Genomic DNA, 20,497 nt, shown 5'->3' with positions numbered 1-20,497 from the left:
AACATTTTAGCATTGCTTTCGGCAACGCCAAGCAAAATGTAAAAAAAACAGGATGCGCCCGCCACTGTGCTGGGCGCATCATCCTAATTAATTTACCTTTCTTTCCCGCCCCGTCCTCAGAACCATGTCCAAGGGTAGGGCTGTTCGCCGGCGTAGCCAGAGCCGCGACCGCCTTCCTTGCGGAAGGCGGCGCCCACAAGGGGTGCAGGCAGGGGCCTTATTTGGGGAGGTGGAGTTGGCTGCACTAATTTTCTTTGTGCAGCGCCACCTCCCCTCAACCCTGGCAGCAGGTGGCAGGCCTGGGTCCGGGTACGGCCTCTGGGAGCGCCGGCAGCAGTGGGGGAAGGTGCGCCGGGCAATGTCGCGCATCTCTGGGGTCCGGCGCACCCGGGCGCAGCTGACGCACCGGTGGTCCGACATCCTGGACCGTGAGCAGGATCTGCTGGACCCGCTAGGAGTGGAGGTCCAGGGGCTTGGTGAGTACCTATTTAATTATTACAACTTTGTGTCTGTTCTTCTGCTCTGTGTTATATATTGCGAATATTTTTTTTTCCTTCCAACCAGCAAGAATGTTACTGCTTACAATACATTCCAGGTTAATAACGTTTAAAAGTCTTCTGTGATCATGGTGCTCTTCTGCGCTACTACTAATCTTACTTGTTTGCAGCTTTGCGTTTGCGCTTGCTTAGCGTGATTCTTTACGAGTTTATTTTAGAGAAATTAAGTTACGTAATGCTACAGTGACTCTAGTCCACTCCTTACTTTGTCCCGTCACTAATAGATAGGGGCGGATTGATGTTTAGGTACACTACTTTGTTTGAGCTTCTAATTTGTTAGTGGTATGCGTGATGCCCCCTCACTCAGTTACGTGATGTGCTGCTAGTACGGCAGTCTTTATTAGAACCTTTTCTAGTTTGTTCAATGAGTGGTGGTAGGCTTAGCAGTTACTTAGCAGTAGCAGATCAGCATCAATCAAACCAAAATTTGGTGTATACAAAAAATGTTGATGTGTCTGTCCTCCATGATTTGACCATACGCATTGTTGAGGAATACAGTGGAAATGCATACTTAATGTACAATTGGCATGCCTGGAATAGGGGGGCTAGGTTGGGTGGTACGTTGTACTTAGGCTTAGTTGTAACTTAGTTTTCTGGAATCAGAATAGAAGACTGGATTACTGTTGATAAATAGTAACTTGAGTAGTCGAACTGCGAATCCCCCGATATTACTTGTTGACCAGATGAGATCGGTCAATTGAGTTATTGCAATTGTTGTTTACATAAGTGTTTTTTGACCGTTGTTGAAAAATATTGTATTTGTTTGACAGCATCCATCAATGTTTGTCTCTTTCTTATATCTTTCCTGTTCATCAGCACCCAGGGGCAGACTGACAGGGACTGGGCAGTCGGCTGGACAGGCAGAACACCACCAGGAGGACACCACTGAGGGCTCCTCTGCTGGCCCCAGTAAGTCTTTTTGTTTTTAATAATATTTCTTATTCCATAACTTTTACTGCCCCATATTTTTCACGAACTATTGTTTGTTTCCAAATGCTATTTTTTTACCACCAATTATCCTTCGATCTGTACGGTTTCAAAAATCTTATCCCTGCCTCCGCTATGATGACTCTGAGTACTACTACTACTACATACTATCAGTCTGTCTGTACTGTAGTAGCTAGTCTTGCCCAGTTGGCCAGTGCCACTCTTTGTGAAAGGTTGTAATATAAAACTCATATTCACCAGTAGCTCGAGCCATTGAGTCCAATCCGTTGGGTCGTCGTCTTGTACTACTTTTACTCTTATTGATCTTGAGGCTTTGAAAATTCACAGCAACAACAGCCCTACCAGATTTATTACTATTTTGATATGATACCCTATAGGACATACTACTGCTGTAGGGATCTTGCACATACACAGACATTTGCAACAGAAAATAGGATGTTGGTAATGGTAGGTTGGACCTTCCTTGCACACCTCAATCAGAAATTCCGCACCCACCACAATTCCACTGCTTGACTATAGTACTGTCTTCTCATAACTATTAGGTCTCGGAACCCTCCCCCCAAGATACCCAACAAGTAGACAACCCAGAACATAACACACCCAACCTCTCAGTCGTGGAAGCAATTCACATGCACACCCTTACTTTAATTTGCTCACTCGTGTAAGGTAGTCCACACCAAATACCACCAAGTCTATGTAAGTTCAAAATGTTTATTTCAATTTGAGAAGGTCTGTACACTGTTTTCTTATAAATGCAGCACCAACCGGAAAATCAATAACATTAAAACAATATACATTGTTACACTTATACAGTTGGGAATTAAATCATGATAACTGAACAGTGGTGGAAGGCAGCACCACCATCCCCTAGGAATTTAGTTTATATAAATTTATAAATGAAGATGTGAGTGAAGTGACCCCTCACCTTAGAAGAACCTAGTACTGGTAGTTGTTGCATCATTCAGAAGCTCTGGTTCGTAGAAGGGAATCTTGCGTCTGTAATGCGAAAAATGAAATGGTGTGCGTTAGTATATTGCAACTTGCAAGCATTTCTCAGCCGTGCCAAAAGGGGTGGCATTTATGGATAAGCAATATGGACTAACAGTAACAGTAGTACACCAGTACTTCCTAAAAAAGTGGCTTGTTAATGTTTGTTGACCGCTTGTACGCAGCGCGTACACTACAGTCTAGACAGTAGCAGTGTGAGGCAGGTCATGTGGGCTCAAAGGTGTCTTAAGAAGCTGCAAGGTAACGTCACATGTGCAAAAAGAAAAGACACAAAGGTAAAATGGTAGCATGGCTAGGGCTAATTAAGCAAAGGCTACAATGATCATATATAACTATTAGTGTCTACTGTACTACTACCTGATTTGTACTAGTGACGTCTGTTAGTATTAACTCATTTTTCAACCTTGCTACTGATCAATAGGGGGGAGGTGTATATGACGCCTAACAAATGTGTAATGTTTTCTAGGCGCACTACCGACCACCACTGCCGGGGCCAGCGAAGAAGGCGACGCGGAGGGCGAGGATGAGGCAGTTGCTGCCGATACCGATGGAGCGGCAGGGGGAGTGGGAGCACCAGTGGCAGGGGGTGGTAAGTTAGATTCATAATCCTTAACTATTGTTGAACTTGACAGTACACTCACTGCAAGGGTGTACTGTATGTATATGTATACTGTACAGTTGTGACTTAGGGCCCCATTAGGATGGTGGGCGAATTGCCCCCGCCGGGCCGGCTGGAATTCACTGCAGACACCACAGGGGCAAACCTCCGGCCATCCCTGTAGAAAATATTCAGACCCCCCCACATGTCGACCAGGCGGAAACGGGTTCAATATGCCGGTGGTGTCTCTCTGAACACACCGCCAGCCATATAATCTGCATTTTGGAATGCCTTTGCGTGGCGGCATTGCCGTCCGCCATGGAAAGGCATGCAGACATTGCAGAGTATGCTTGGGGGACACCATGGAGGGTACCTACCTATGCTATGGTACCCCCGGCCTTTTAAAGCAAAACGTGACAGGCTCCGTGCGGGGACCCGTCATGTTGTGCTTGGAAAAGCAGCACAACATTTTAGCATTGCTTTCGGCAACGCCAACCAGAATGTAAAAAAAACAGGATGCGCCCGCCACTGTGCTGGGCGCATCATCCTAATTAATTGTTCCTACGGGACCCCCACCCTTTTTAGCATGAGGATGGCGGGCGGACAAAGTCCGCCCGCTATCCGATGGTGTAAGTAAGTATGAGTTGTTGGGGACGTTTGAAGAGTGAACTAGAAGACTAGAATTCCCTTTAATTGGCATAGGAGCGGGAGCATTGAGTAACCAATGGCCTCATCTATCTGATTTCAACTCCGCTTTGAAAGTTTTATGGAGAAGATCACCTAGTGCACAGTTCAACTAAAAAGTGAAAGATGGGTGGAAGGAAGAAGGACGGGCGACATTTAAAATGTTATGTACTACTGTGCTTTATAAGAGTATATTTTACAATTGTCTTGTTTTTTTCTTTTTGATACACAGCTACTCCGAAACTCAACCGGAAGGAGTTGGCCGCCAAGGCACGGCGCCGGAAGCTGGAGGCAATCCAGCGGGAATACCGGCGGCTGGTGGTCCTAGCCGAGGAGGAGGAGGAGACTGCGGCAGCAATTGTTCAAGCCTCCTCCAGTGCCCCGGGCCCCAGCCACCGCCCTCCAGCAGTACAGCGCCACCGTCTGGCGGCTGCCCGCCACCACCGTGCCATCTCCGGTGCCCCCCCCACTGTGGCTGCAACTGCCGCGGCCTTAGACGCCGCGTCGCCCGTTTAGAGGACGAGATGCGCCAGATGTGTGTCCTCCTTCAGTCCCGCCCCACCACTTAGTCCCTGTCATCCTGTTCTGCCCCTTTTTTAATTCTTGTTTGGGTGGGTGGGTGGGAACTTGTTTGGGTGTTACGGACTTCTATGGACATTGGTTGGGGTTAGGGAGGGGGGTGGGTCAGCTTTTGTGGGTTTAGTTTATTTTTGTTAGGGTAAATTAAATATATTTTTCTATGTTACATGCAATGTTGTTAATGTTTTGTAGGTGGGGTAACTGTTTTACATCACACTGTTTCCTTGCTGGTGCATGGCCGCCCATAGCCTGTGTTTGATTTCAATAATTGGCTGACTGTATAAGACACAAACAGATAGATGTGACACACCTCACTCATTGACTGGTCCTTCTAGTACTTTCAGCCTGTCCTCTAGTCTATGCATTCTTTGGAGTGGTGTGTGAAAATGAAATCATTGACAACATGTCCATTATTAATTCTGCCTCCCCCAAACTTCTCTCTTACCGGTGCTTGATGTTTATGTCCAACTGTGGCACAGCACTGGCTGCATGGTGAAGATGGTTTCCTTTTTCATACATGCCATGATTGGGGTGGTGGTGGTGGTAGCATAGTAGTAGTAGTAGACACTGGCAGGGCAGCAGCATTTGCAAAAAAAAAAAAAGGAGACAGTCAATCGCCTTTGAGAGACTGTTAGAGGAGTAGTTGAATGAAGTACAGTACAGAACTTACCGAGCATAATATGCTTAAATATTTGACAAAAAAACAGAATTGTGGTTAGGAGGATAGCCTACTAGACAGAGTTACAAACTATAGTTGTGTCGAGTCACTTGAATAGGCCTACAGCCTAACAGTTAGTGCTGTATATGAGGAATGACAACAAACAAATCCAATCAATGCCGGCAATTCATGCTGAGGTATATGTTCCTTTGTTAAAAAAAATAACCTCTGAAATATCCTACTCATGGGTGGCCAAGCAGAAGAAGATCATCGCTCTGCCTTGAAATTGAAGTAGTGTTGCGTTCACCACATCCACCCCAGCAAGTGTGTGATTAAGTATTGGTGTACATTTAATTTAGTTACACCTCGACAATAAATCACACAGCCCGGGGGAAGAGGGTTAGGGTTTGTTGAGTGGATGGGAAGGGGGTTTTTGGGAAAGGTTTGACATAGAAAAACAGTATGCATACATAGACAAACAAACGACAATCATTGAAGACTACCATATCCATATTTAAAGGGAGAAAAAGGCAATGCATGCATGATGATGAGAGACCCGTATTACATACACTTCTAGTTCTTGTTCTGTTGTTCCGGCCTTAATACTTTAACAGATAGCAAATAGAAATTTTAAATATTGGTAGGGAAGAATCGTAAACACAGAGCACACCTAATGATGATTGATAATAACAACTCCAAGAACACACTGTTGTAAAGATTGTATACAAGATTTAATCAAATTATTTAAAAGAAGATAAAAGTGGATACTGTTACTGTCTTATCCTGCTCAAAAATGTGGACTGGATTTTTGCATCTCGGCATTCCTCTTGCTCCTCTCGTCCATCAATCTTGGGTGTGTCGCCTCGCCACTCGCCACTGCCCAGCTGGAAAAAAAAGGTGATTGATTGGTAAGGTAATTAATATGCATTGTAATGTTTTACAGAGTTTCGAGCAAGGCCCGGCCTGTAATTGTAGATTGAAAACCAAAGGGGATATTGAGAAAGAAAGTTAAAACTAATGCACAAGTGATGGTGTAGTGCAACAAGAACACTTTCCGAGGTGGCAACTATGCATCATCTCTACTCTAGTCTGTTTCCAGCATTGACCTTCAACAGTAACAGGCCCACAGTGCTTAGCATTAGCACATCCTACGTTAACACTTAAAATTCTTTTTTTTCTCTCAAAGAGTTGGACAAACGCAAAGCACATTATCCATTCCAAACATAGCATTTTACAGTTTACGTTAGTAAAATCAATGCACTGCAGTCATCCCACCGCTAGACTCTATTCAACTTCTACACAGACATTTGGGTCTGCTATGGTTGTTGTTGTTGAAGGGTTTACCTTTTGGCTTTTCTGTTTAATGACACTCATGATGAAACGTCCTCCTGAGTCCTGACTTAATCATCATCATCTCTGATACTTTTACTGACTGACTGTGAAGATCGGCCTGCAGTATAAGTAAAATTTTTATGACACAACAAGAGTAGAAATATAAATATTACTGACTTGAGTCATTCTTTATTGTGTACAGAAAGATAGATTACTAGTACACTTTGATATCACTTTGTGCACAACAAACAAACAAAGCAAACACAAACACCAATAGCTGAGAGTCAGGTGTCCAATGCATGCCATTAATTGTCATCATTACCTGTTCCTTCTCATCTAAAGTTAACGGGCCGTCTATTTCGCCATCATCATGATGGACGGTGCTGTTGTGTCAATCATACTCATTGCGCAGATTGAGTGAGTCCCCTTCCTGTATTGAATTAAAAGCAATGGGTCACCAAGCTGCAGGAGAAGTACCAATTTCTTATTTGCAAGAAGGGGGAAATGAGTGTGTTCTGTAGAAAGTTGATTAGTGGCAGTGCACAATTACATAAATTCATGCACAACAAACACAACAAAATCTAAATCATTCAGTCTGCGACTCTGCGTCCAATGCATGGCATCAATCATTACCTGTTCCTTCTCATCTTAAGTTAACGGGCCGTCTATTTCGCCATCATCATGATGGACGGTGCTGTTGTGTCAATCATACTCATTGCGCAGATTGAGTGAGTCCCCTTCCTGTATTGAATTAAAAGCAATGGGTCACCAAGCTGCAGGAGAAGTACCAATTTCTTATTTGCAAGAAGGGGGAAATTAGTGTGTTCTGTAGAAAGTTGATTAGTGGCAGTGCACAATTACATAAATTCATGCACAACAAACACAACAAAATCTAAATCATTCAGTCTGCGACTCTGCGTCCAATGCATGGCATCAATCATTACCTGTTCCTTCTCATCTTAAGTTAACGGGCCGTCTATTTCACCATCATCATGATGGACGGTGCTGTTGTGTCAATCATACTCATTGCGCAGATTGAGTGAGTCCCCTTCCTGTATTGAATTAAAAGCAATGGGTCACCAAGCTGCAGGAGAAGTACCAACTTCTTATTTGCAAGAAGGGGGAAATTACTAGTGTTCTGTAGAAAGTTGATTAGTGACAGTGCACAATTACATAAATTCAGGAACAACAAACACAACAAAATCTAAATCATTCAGTCTTCGACTCTGCGTCCAATGCATGGTATCAATCATTACCTGTTCCATCTTATTTTCAGTTAATGGCCAGTCTCTCTCGGCTCTGAAAGGAGGATAGCTATAGTAGTCATCTGATTCATGGTCCACTTCTTTTGGAAGGACTAGGAAAGTTTGAATTTGTTGTTACCATCATCCAATCATCATTCATGAGGGAAATGGAATTGAGCAGGAGATTCAGTATGATGGAGCGGAGGAGCTGGATTCGGAGGACTGTACTGTCAAATAGCAGACACCTGAAACTTGTATATTAAATTAGAAGATTAGAAGACGGTGGTAATGGATTTGTTGTGATTCACAAGTTTATAACCGGAACGACAGACACATAAACAAAGGGGAAAAAAAGGGAGGAAGACAGTAAGTGCGAGCCTAATTGTCAGGGAAGTATAGCTCATCCTCAAACTCTGGGGGTTCAGCCAGTAGTAGGTAATCATCTGACACAATACTTCCGTCACCTGAGCCGCTGTCCTCATCTTCCTCCGTTGATTCATGTATTGTGTAATTCGGTGGTATGAAGTGCTGATTCATTTTGATCATTGTTAACCTCTCCACGTTTTTTGGAGCTAGACTGGTCCTTCTCAATGTTACAATGGAACCAGCAGCACTGAAAACACGTTCGGAAGAGACACTTGCGACAGGGCAAGCCAGATAGCTTATCGCCAGCCTGCTGAGCTGTGGCCATTCAGACCTTTTCCTATACCAATACTGCAATGGGTTTTGATCAACGTACACCTCTGTTGGGTCGTCCAGATAGGCCTGGACCATCCGCTCAATATTCAGGGTTGCTGCTGGTAAGCTTTTGTGCTGTTTTTTCTGTGCATCAGCACTGTGCTTACAATAGCCCATCTTTACATACCAATCCTGTAATGATAATGATTATACTCGGCCTAATGATCCAGTTATTGTTTCTGTAGTCGATAGTGATGGTGAGTGTTGTGATTGTGAGCCAACCGCACTTCCCTCAGCCGACGAAGTTGCACTTGATTCTGCATGGCCTGCTTCAGTATCAGTACTTGTTGTGGGTTGATCTTGCGGGCTTTTAATTAGCAGCCATTCGTTTTCCAACTTACTGGCTGCTTCAGCTATACAACTTTTGTAGCGGGCAACATCATTGTCGGAAAAAGCAAGGAATGTCTTCAGTAGTCCCAATTTTGCACGTGGATCCAGAATTGTGGCACAAATGTAATGTTCTTGTGACAAAATTTTATTTTGTAACCTTACATTTTCAGTTAAGCGCCGGGATAAGCTCTCCACCATGTCATGGGCTTGCCTTCTGTCCTCTACACCTTTGTATGATTCAGACACATTATTCAGCTCATACTCTAGCATTTGCAATAATGGGATAGCTTGGCCCATTGTACAGTCCTCCTTACTGACTTCACGTGTGAAGACCTCAAAAGGAGAAAGCATCTCAGTCAGGCATTTAATTAGGCTCCATTGCTCCATGTCAAGGATCATGCCTTTAACAGTAGCACTAGCATCCCCTCTTCTTTTCCAGACATATTCATGGAGTGACATGTGCTGTTCGTACAGACGATCAAGCATGTAATACGTTGAGTTCCAACGTGTTGCCACCTCCTGGATGAGTGCCTTGACTGGCCTCCTAAATTCACGTTGGATGATCCTCAGCTGCTTCCGAGCTTTAAAAGAATGGCTGAAATGAGTGCATATTCTTCGGCAGATGGCCAGTAAATTGCTGACTATGGGTACTTTTTTCAGAAAGTCTTGAACTATAATGTTTATGCAGTGCGCCAAACACGGAACCCTGAAATAGGAACCAAGTTCCATGGCCTTAAGTACATTACTGCCATTGTCTGTGGCAACAAAACCAATACGAAGCCCTCTGGGCCGCAGCCATTCCAAAACCTTGGTGCGAAACTCGTGTAAAATGTTTTCAGCCGTATGAGATTTCTCCATGGCGAACATGACTACAGTTGCATGTTTACGAGTACCTTCAAAAATCGCAGCTGTGTCAACAACACCTTGTGCAGATAGTTTATCTTTAACCCCCACAAAAGAGATCCAGTGTGCAGTGATGCACATGTAATCTGTGGCTTGGCAACTACTCCACATGTCTGTTGTCAGGTGGATATTGTGCACAGCACTCTTCTGCAAAGCTTGTCCAACCAATTCCAGCACATCATGATGTAGTGCCGGGAACAGCAATTCTTGCGAAATAGGACCGGCTGGGAACTTTCCATTTCAGGCAGATGGCAGACACAAATTCAAGGAAACCCACCCCTTCCACAAATGAAAAAGGAAGAAGGTCCAGCGCTAACATTTTAGCCAGCTTCGCATTGTACAATCGTGCCGTTGGGTGGTTGCGTTGGAACTGCCCCTCCAACCTAAACATGCTCTCAATGGTAGGCTGGCTTACTTTCCTTAGTGGTGCTGTTTTCATTAACCCACTACGGCTCAACGACACAGATTGTCTCATTGAGGTACTCGCCGGTCGCCTTGGTGTCTCACACAGACTCTGAGTATGGCTCTTACTGCGGTGCCACTCTGATGTTACTGAGGAGGATGTGGGCGTTACCACCACTGCACTACTGGGGACAGGGCTAGAAATGCCTCCCTCTTCACCTGCCACCGCAATAATATCGCTCTCTGATTCATCCTGACCAACTTCAATGGGTTGACTTTTTCTACTTTCTTTTAACTTAAGTAGGTGATCCTCCCACACGATAGTGTGGTGTATTCTGAGATGACTTGCTTGTCCTCCGGTACCATAATTTGTACCAAGCTTACCACGCCGAACACCTTGCCGAAAAATTGAGCATATAGCAACGTTCTCCTCCTTGGCGCTAACAGAAAAGAAGTCCCAAACTGGGGAGGAGAACTTTCTGGCACTGCTGAATGTGCCACTTTCAACACCAGATGAACTTGAGAGGGTGTTTGAAAATGTGTGACCCTGTGCACCTACACTGTGACTTTTACTACCACTACCTACTGAGATGGTTGAGCTGGATGTAGGTACCTGCCGGGCCTTGGAAAATATGGCAGCTGGAGGTAGTGGTGGTGTAACCTGTGTTGGTGAGATCCGTGCTACATCCTGCTCAGTAGCAGCCTTTCTGGATAGGGTGAGAATGTTGGTCTCCAATCCCTTTGGGGCGGGAGTAATGTGCGTGATGACTGGCTCGTCTTCATCAACATCATCACCCCCCTCTTCTACATCTACTTCCATAACTCTAAGTTTTTCTGTGACCTTCCTTTTCAGAAGCATTGTCTTGTGGCGTATATCACTCTCAGACCGAGCTGGTGGGACCCAAGTGTCATCACGATCATCAGCAGCGGGGCTTGAAGAAGAAGATGATGGACTAAGCCTCCTTTTCCTTGCTGGTGGTCTGGAAGACAATAGATCTTCTGAAACAGTGGTTTGACTTTGCTCCACTTTGTCTGCAGGAAGCTCGATTTCCTGAAATGCCCCTACGTCAGGAGCAACAACTGCTATGGTGGGCTGTTGCGGCGGCTGCTGCTGTTCTTGTTGCGGCGGCTGCTGCTGTTCTTGTTGCGGCGGCTGCTGCTGTTCTTATTGCGGCGGCTGCTGCTGTTCTTGTTGCGGCGGCTGCTGCTGTTCTTGTTGCGGCGACAGCTGCTGTTCTTGTTGCAGCGGCTGCACACTGATCGGCTGAGTTGGCGCCTGCGTTGAACTTGATTGTGTACTACTTTGTAGTAATGACATTTCTTCAACATCGCTGCTCATTAGTAGACTGGCTACCTCTGCGACACTAAAGCCCTTGGGCCTAGGTTGGTGTGGTTGGACCGCTGTGCTGCTCCCAGCTTGGTTCCCGGACAACGTTGCTGCAGGCGTAACTTTTTTGGTGCCAAAAAAACATTGGCCGGCACACCACCAGTCGTGGTTAATGGCACTTCCTTTTTCTGTTCCTTCTTCTCACCGCCAACTTTCTTGGTACTGGACCTGGTACCTTTCTTTGGGGCCATCTTCTTCAGATGTCAGGCAGGATGCAGATGCACAACAAGTTCTGGGCACACGTGGACGTGATGCGCAGCAGGACTTCTGTCTGGCTGGCAGTACAACGGGTGGCCGGGTGATGCTGATGACACCTCCTACTCTGTCTTTTGTGCACCTAAAAGCAAATAAGACAGGAGAAGAACATCAGTGAAATGTTGCATTTGTTGTTGTGGTTCAGTTACTTAGTACTGTACTAGTGCAAACAAAAGATAGTCTAGCCATTTATGACTTTTTTTTTTTTACTAGAGCTATGTTATACTACTGTGTGCAGCCACACACTACACTCTCAGGAAGGATACGAAAGTTGATAATAACCACCAAAATAAAAATGTAATGAAAGTGGGGTGGACCATTAAATTATTTGAGCATCTCAGCATCCATGGAGCTGCTGCTGGCAAAGGGGGTGGATGGATGGAAGCAGTAAGCCAAATAGCCAATAGGAAAACCATGCAGGCCTATGGCAAAAGCAGGACACTAATAACTCACAGTCCAAACACCAAAAAAGGCCACCACCCACATGGACACTCACAAATCACAAACAAGCCGGGGGCCTGGGAAACACCTGGAGCTCACAAAAGGCCTATAAAAGCCAGGAAAAGGATGCATGCTAAAGCACACTGCTCTGCCTTTTTAATGCAACAAAATGGAAATACGAACATTCAAAGGCCCCAAAAAGGTCTGCAGGGTGCATGCATTGCACACCAACACACCAGACACATACAACAAAAGCATGTCTTTAAGACAACCAACATCAGAAAGGCCACCCCAAAAAACACACTTCCCCAACTCAATCCAATGCCATCCATGCCCTAAATGATGTCTAAATTCAACAGATCACATAGAAAACACTTGATCAATAAAGCTATGGCTACCTGCTCTGATCCTAGTGGATGAAAAAGCGGGCCTGTTGGCAGACAAGGCCAGGCAAGCTTGCAGGCCTAGGCTTCAAAATGGCCACTAGCCACATGGACAGGCCCAACAACATCACAAAGGCCACCCCCAATAAACACACTTCCCCAACTCAATCCAATGCCATCCATGCCCTAAATGATGTCTAAATTCAACAGATCACTTAGAAAACACTTGATCAATAAAGCTATGGCTACCTGCTCTGATCCTAGTGGATGAAAAAGCAGGCCTGTTGGCAGACAAGGCCAGGCAAGCTTGCAGGCCTAGGCTTCAAAATGGCCACCAGCCACATGGCCAGGCCCAACAACATCACAAAGGCCACCCCCAAAAAACACACTTCCCCAACTCAATCCAATGCCATCCATGCCCTAAATGATGTATAAATTCAACAGATCACATAGAAAACACTTGATCAATAAAGCTGTGGCTACCTGCTCTGATCATAGTGGATGAAAAAGCAGGCCTGTTGGCAGACAAGGCCAGGCAAGCTTGCAGGCCTAGGCTTCAAAATGGCCACCAGCCACATGGCCAGGCCCAACAACATCACAAAGGCCACCCCCAAAAAACACACTTCCCCACTCAATCCAATGCCATCCATGCCCTAAATGATGTCTAAATTCAACAGATCACACAGAAAACACTTGATCAATAAAGCTGTGGCTACCTGCTCTGATCCTCGTGGATGAAAAAGCAGGCCTGTTGGCAGACAAGGCCAGGCAAGCTTGCACGCCTAGGCTTCAAAATGGCCACCAGCCACATGGCCAGGCCCAACAACATCACAAAGGCCACCCCCAAAAAACACACTTCCCCAACTCAATCCAATGCCATCCATGCCCTAAATGATGTCTAAATTCAACAGATCACACAGAAAACACTTGATTAATAAAGCTGTGGCTACCTGCTCTGATCCTAGTGGATGAAAAAGCAGGCCTGTTGGCAGACAAGGCCAGGCAAGCTTGCAGGCCTAGGCTTCAAAATGGCCACCAGCCACATGGCCAGGCCCAACAACATCACAAAGGCCACCCCCAAAAAACACACTTCCCCAACTCAATCCAATGCCATCCATGCCCTAAATGATGTCTAAATTCAACAGATCACATAGAAAACACTTGATCAATAAAGCTGTGGCTACATGCTCTGATCCTAGTGGATGAAAAAGCAGGCCTGTTGGCAGACAAGGCCAGGCAAGCTTGCAGGCCTAGGCTTCAAAATTGCCACCAGCCACATGGCCAGGCCCAACAACATCACAAAGGCTACCCCCAAAAAACACACTTCCCCAACTCAATCCAATGCCATCCATGCCCTAAATGATGTCTAAATTCAACAGATCACACAGAAAATACTTGATTAATAAAGCTGTGGTTACCTGCTCTGATCCTAGTGGATGAAAAAGCAGGCCTGTTGGCAGACAAGGCCAGGCAAGCTTGCAGGCCTAGGCTTCAAAATGGCCACCAGCCACATGGCCAGGCCCAACAACATCACAAAGGCCACCCCCAAAAAACACACTTCCCCAACTCAATCCAATGCCATCCATGCCCTAAATGATGTCGAAATTCAACAGATCATACAGAAAACACTTGATCAATAAAGCTGTGGCTACCTGCTCTGATCCTAGTGGATGAAAAAGCAGGCCTGTTGGCAGACAAGGCCAGGCAAGCTTGCAGGCCTAGGCTTCAAAATGGCCACCAGCCACATGGCCAGGCCCAACAACATCACAAAGGCCACCCCCAAAAAACACACTTCCCCAACTCAATCCAATGTCATCCATGCCCTAAATGATGTCTAAATTCAACAGATCACACAGAAAACACTTGATCAATAAAGCTGTGGCTACATGCTCTGATCCTAGTGGATGAAAAAGCAGGCCTGTTGGCAGACAAGGCCAGGCAAGCTTGCAGGCCTAGGCTTCAAAATGGCCACCAGCCACATGGCCAGGCCCAACAACATCACAAAGGCCACCCCCAAAAAACACACTTCCCCAACTCAATCCAATGCCATCCATGACCTAAATGATGTCTAAATTCAACAGATCACACAGAAAACACTTGATCAATAAAGCTGTGGCTACCTGAACTGATCCCAGTGGATGAAAAAGCAGGCCTGTTGGCAGACACGGCCAGGCAAGCTTGCAGGCCTAGGCTTCAAAATGGCCACCAGCCACATGGCCAGGCCCAACAACATCACAAAGGCCACCCCCAAAAAGCACACTTCCCCAACTAAATCCAATGCCATCCATGCCCTAAATGTGCTTGAAAATGAAATACATTCAAAAAACAACAAAAGGAACAGTTGCTTCATCATGCACACACCCATTAGGCCATGCCCATGGCTAGCTCGGGCCTACTACTACTACCCACATAATTTAAAAAACAAAAAAGGAATGATGATAATTAATTATCAAAAATAAATTGTAGTTACTTACAACAACTGCAATGCCCACAATCAAACAGACACAACAACCACTTACTTGTAAAATATCCTATTCCAAAAATCCTCAAATCCAATTGCAATGATGCAGCAGACAAAAAGAGTGATCTTTCCAGCTCCAAATCCAAAGGCAGAATGAGCAGGAGATGGACAAAGCACTGGGAGGAGCCTGCTGGACAGGAACAGGAAGTTGGAGATTCTGTGTCACTTCCTCCTTCTCTCCACCTTTTAAAAAAATGACTCCTTGCACAAAAAAGGACAGCCAAATGTCAATGTAAGGAGTTGTTTTCATCCAAAATCAGCATTTGCAGAAGGTTTCATGCTGCTAGAGCTGATATTCCTCTCCAAATTGAAAATTTTACATGTTCGAGTTATCGAGCTTCACATTACTTCCGCCGGCGTGTCGAAAATTACATGATTGCGTTCTCTTTGTCCCTGTCGCGTTGGATATGACGTGTTCGGGGTCTCGTTCTCCTGTTCGTGTTCCATTAGACGTGCCCGCTCGCTCGCGATGTAGAATGACGTGTTCGAGATCTCAATCTTCTCATACTCGCACGGTGCATGATCGCGAGAAGAAAGACGTGATCGCGCGACAAATGACATGATCGTGCGACAAATGACGTTAATGCGGCCACGAACTGTCGCGAGACAGCGCAAAATGGCTTCCAACATCCAACATCTCGTGGAGAACGCGACCGGGTTGGGAAAACTTGTCGGCGAACGCGGGGATTCAGGTAAGGCAATCGCACGCACGCGAGAATTAATTTTTTTACAGCGCAAGCAAGAAACAAATTATCGCTAAGCTGCGGAATGCGGAAATTTTGACATTTTCGCGGAACGCGAAAATGCCAAAATATCGCAATTTCCGCGAACGGAACGGAATTTTGGCCCAGGCCTACTCATCGTAAACACAAGGAGAGGGGCTCAATAACGTCCAAAGGAACAGAGCACCAAAATATACTGTAAAGTAAAAGTTTTCCCTTTGGACTATTCTTACATCAATGGTGAAGGCACTACTTAGGTGTCATGTCAAAGAGAGGATATGGTTAAGGAAGATTTCTACCACAGCCAAACCAATAGACATAAAAGATGCGGAACTACTTAACAGTGTGCACAGAGGAAGTCAATATATAAATGAAAAACAATCTTTCCAAAGAAAGTGTCACAAGAGTGATCCAAAACACAGCAATGTAAGTAAACAAAGAGAATACATAAAGGAAATTTAGTAACTCAATACATGTTTTATTAAAACAAATTTAAAATTAAAATTGAAGTGCGCATAATAGACACATACAGAATAAATCAATACATTAAAAAATCCTATTTATAAAAACCGAATGTCTTCATATGAATATGAACACAATTTTAATTAAAAATCAGCTATATATCTCACAATTCTAAAACACACAAGTTAATCGGAAGGACACATAATGTAATAAAGGAACCTCACTTGTGCTTCAATCTTGTTGGTTTGTGTTACCTTGGGACCAGTACCGCTAAGCTTACTAAACCCTAATTTTCGGTAATTGGTCCCAGGACAAATACAACTTAGGTAACAGGCGTCGACGCGTTTCGGTGGAACAAATTATAGAGCCACCTTCTTCAGGACAAGTAATTGGGGTCCTTCCTTCCGTAAATCAAGCTTCTAAAAATACCTAACAGAAAAAAGTGCATACAGTCCATGATCAAATTACTGTCATAGTCAATAAAAGACAACATCGATTCTTAAAGATTATAGATGAACATTATGAAGACTTCAAGTTAACAAATTAAAACACCTTTCATTAAATCCAAAAAAAATTTTTTAATTGGTTACAAATTCATTCATAATATTGCTCATTGCTGTGGCTGGATCAAACAAGGAAAGACATATTTCCGGTTAATCGGGAACAGAAAGAATAGAAAAGATTAGAAAAAGACGAGGCATAAAGTATATTATATATAGAGGTGGCTGTCAATGAGCCTAATATAGACTCTAAATGTCAAGTATGGTTAAGTATTTTAGACGGGCAGCCAGCATGACAGAGGTTCAAACAAATGAATAAATCTGCCCTGAATAATAATCTAGTCACCAAAACTGAACAAACCAACATATAATAAATGTACCTCAAATTTAGAAGTTTGGGGAGAAGTCTGTAAACTGTGAGGGTTCATACACCACTCGCCGTCTCCAATTTATAATTCTGCTTCCTCGCAAAGGTGAAAGGGAATGGTGTAGATGTGTCTGTAGATGGTAGAAAAATGAGCCACACTGAACATCATCCAATTAACTGAATAGTGTTAAAGTGTCCAATGGGCCGATGCATGAAGTAAATACTCACTTAAATTAATTTGTATTCTCTACACATCGTAGACCGATTGTGATGATATACCTCCTTATAGTATAACTGAAGCAAAGACACTGTAGGCGTTACACCCTAGGATGGAAAAGCATCTAAATTAGGATAGATTCGGATGAGACACTGTTGAATTAGTCTCACGTATATTGGAAAGATAGCCTTGGCTTACCTCTCGACACCCCGTATTTAGATAACCGGTGGTGACAAAATGTAGGCGATGATAATTAATGCTTAAACTCCGCTTATTAAAACAATTCGCCAGCGTCGCCCTTTCATCTGTTTGATGCTGGTAGGCTACAAAGGAAGAAAATGGCCCTCGTTATTGGCGCCAAATCAAATAAAAACATCACATGAGTGTACGTTATTCCCACTGCAGTATTGGGTATCGTACTATTGGCGGTAACGAGCCCCTTAGACCAATAAGTTCTAAATGGAAATAGTGCCCCTGTACGTGAGTTTGTCATAGTTTTAATGACTAATCTATATTATCCAAAAAGTTTTTTAGTCTTCCACGAAGACAAGAATAAAAACAAAGGGTAGTGCCACATAAAGTGCGAATACCCCCAACGTTGCACCAAACGGTGCACACCCAACGGTCAATACCCTTGTCAACTATGCTCAAGGGTCAAAGAAATGTTAATTTGTATCACACTGCCCGAGACTTGCCTGTATAGCTCTACTCGCTCCGGTCCTCGTTTTGCTCCCTCGTCTATCGCGGGTAAACGCAATAGCCGTAGTGTGTATGTCTTAAATACACGGTTCCGGCCCCGACTACGTCATCCATATGGGACCCTCCCCGTAAGGGTAGATGGATTCTGTTAGGTCTGTTTGGCCGCCATATTGGAGTGTTGTTATGATTCTTTCGCTCACCGTGTTCTAGTTAGAATCAGCGAGTGCTCGCGCTTTGTTTAATATCAGATCTGGTCCAAATAAAGGTATCTATAACGTATAGGAGCCAAATCCAGAACTAATTAAATAATGGCTTCCATTATATTCACCATTTCTGTATTGGTGCCAGGAGAAAAACTTAACGATATAAAGGATACGTATAGAATATCTGTCTATAGATGGCGTCATATTATAATCGGTACCCCGTACCCTTTAGTTAACTGATTGAAACGGGGGTCCAACAGATTAATCAAAGTTAAACCTTATGACTAAAAACCTATATATCACTTGATCAATATGTAGGGTGTCAAAAAGGCGTCAGTGGACACCAAAGCCAGAAGGGCCAATCAATTCATAGGTGTACGCAGTGGCGATCTCTATATTGTCCTTATCTTTGTGCTTCCCTACAACGGTAAATATTGTAAGGGACACAAAGTTAATCTGCATAGTCAAACATATCCAGACCCCTCGGTCCGTTTAAAAGATCGAACATTGAAGATTAAAATGTACGGTTATATAGGTTACAGGGTCCTAAATTTAGTAACTGATATGGTTCTTAATATCACTGTGCGAACCACTATTAATCAATCTGCAAAATGTGGTTTTAGAGCCAACACTAACGCCAAGGGAAACAGATTGTTGAGATTGGATAGAATTCTACATTACCAATCTCATCCAATCCTCCTTTGTGTTTAGACCCCTGCTTACACTGTCCAGAATGGATATGTACCATTGTTCCCTATTTTTCCGTTTCTTTTCCATATTGCCCCCTCTTAGGTTACCACTGATTTTCTCAATTACAAACCATTTAAAGTCTGTATATTTATGTTTCAACAATTCATAGTGTTCCACAAGGGGGGCATTATGTTTCTTAGTTTTCAATGCCGATCTATGCTCCAGCAATCGGAGTCTCAGCTCTCTCCCCGTTTCGCCTACATAGGCTAAACCACATGGGCAGACTAAGAGGTATATCACGTTACTGCTCCTGCAGTTATTCAAGCTTTTAGAGGTAAGAGTAGAGCCATTGTGTGACACCGATTTGGTGTTTAAGCAATGTTCACAAATGCTACATGATCCACATGGAAAGTTACCTACAACTTTCTGCATGTGTATCGAGGCCTGAACCTGGGGTTTGTTTGGTTTGTAAGTGGTGACTAGATTTTTGCGGATGTTGTCATTCCGTTTAAAGGCAAACAACGGTTTTTGGAGTTTTATCTCCATGCCTTCATTGAGAATCTCCCAATTCGAATTGATAACATTTTTCAGTTTATTGCTAATATTTGGAAATTGTGTTACACACACAAGGCGTTTCTCTGATACTGGTTCCTTACTATTTTTATTGTCTTGGTTTCGTTCGAACATACTTTCACGATTATAAAACCTCGCTCGTTTAAAAGCTTGTTTTATAAGTTTCCTCGGGTACCCACGATCAAGGAGTTTGCCCTTAAGTGTCTCAGAGTGTTTATAAAAATCTTCCAAAGTTGTGCAGTTCCTGCGTAAACGCAAGAACTGCCCAAAGGGTATATTATCCCTCTGGGCACGGGGATGATAGCTTTTATAATGTAAAAGTGTGTTCTTGTCCGTGGGTTTTGAAAAAAGTTCGACCATGAGGGTACCTTCTATGTTTTTGATGGTAATATCTAAGAAGTTAACTGACACATTATCATATTGGGCTGTGAACTTAAGATTAGGGTCACCAAGATTTAGCCACTCAAGGAATTCCAGCAGTATTCTCTCCTCACCTTCCCAAATGAAAAAAATATCATCTATAAAGCGGCGCCATAGAGTGATGTTTTCAAAGAAAGGCGCCGCCTCATTATGGATATGTATATTTTCAAAATTGCCAACATAAAGGCAAGCTAGGCTCGGCGCACAGGTAGCCCCCATGCTCGTGCCTTTGCGCTGGAGGAAAAGATCATCCTTAAATAAAAACATATTGTTTTTAAGAACTAGGGTGATGCATTTGAGAATAAATTCCTTATTTGCTCCTCTGGTTGCCTCAGGGGTTAGGCATTCACTCATGACTCTAATGGTGTCATCCTGCGGGATATTTGTGTATAATGCTTCTATGTCGAGGGTAACCAGCCACTGTGTATTCTCATTGAAACTGGCACCCTCGATCATAGAGATTATATGAGTGGTGTCTCTAACATAGGATTTTTGTTGGGTAACCAAAGGTTTCAAAAAAGAGTCTGCATATTGGCTAAAGGGTTCTAAAAGTGAGCCAATGCCACTAACAATGGGTCGCATCGGAGGATCCCTTTCATTTTTATGAATCTTCGGCAAACCATAAATTGCCGGTGTAAGGGCATTATCATTCCTAAGGAATTTCAATTCAGCTTCG

Source organism: Triturus cristatus, chromosome 3_2, assembly GCF_964204655.1.
Source record: "Triturus cristatus chromosome 3_2, aTriCri1.1, whole genome shotgun sequence".
Taxonomy (NCBI): domain Eukaryota; kingdom Metazoa; phylum Chordata; class Amphibia; order Caudata; family Salamandridae; genus Triturus; species Triturus cristatus.
The sequence above is the reverse complement of the archived record's forward strand: the minus strand, read 5'-3'. Positions refer to the sequence as shown.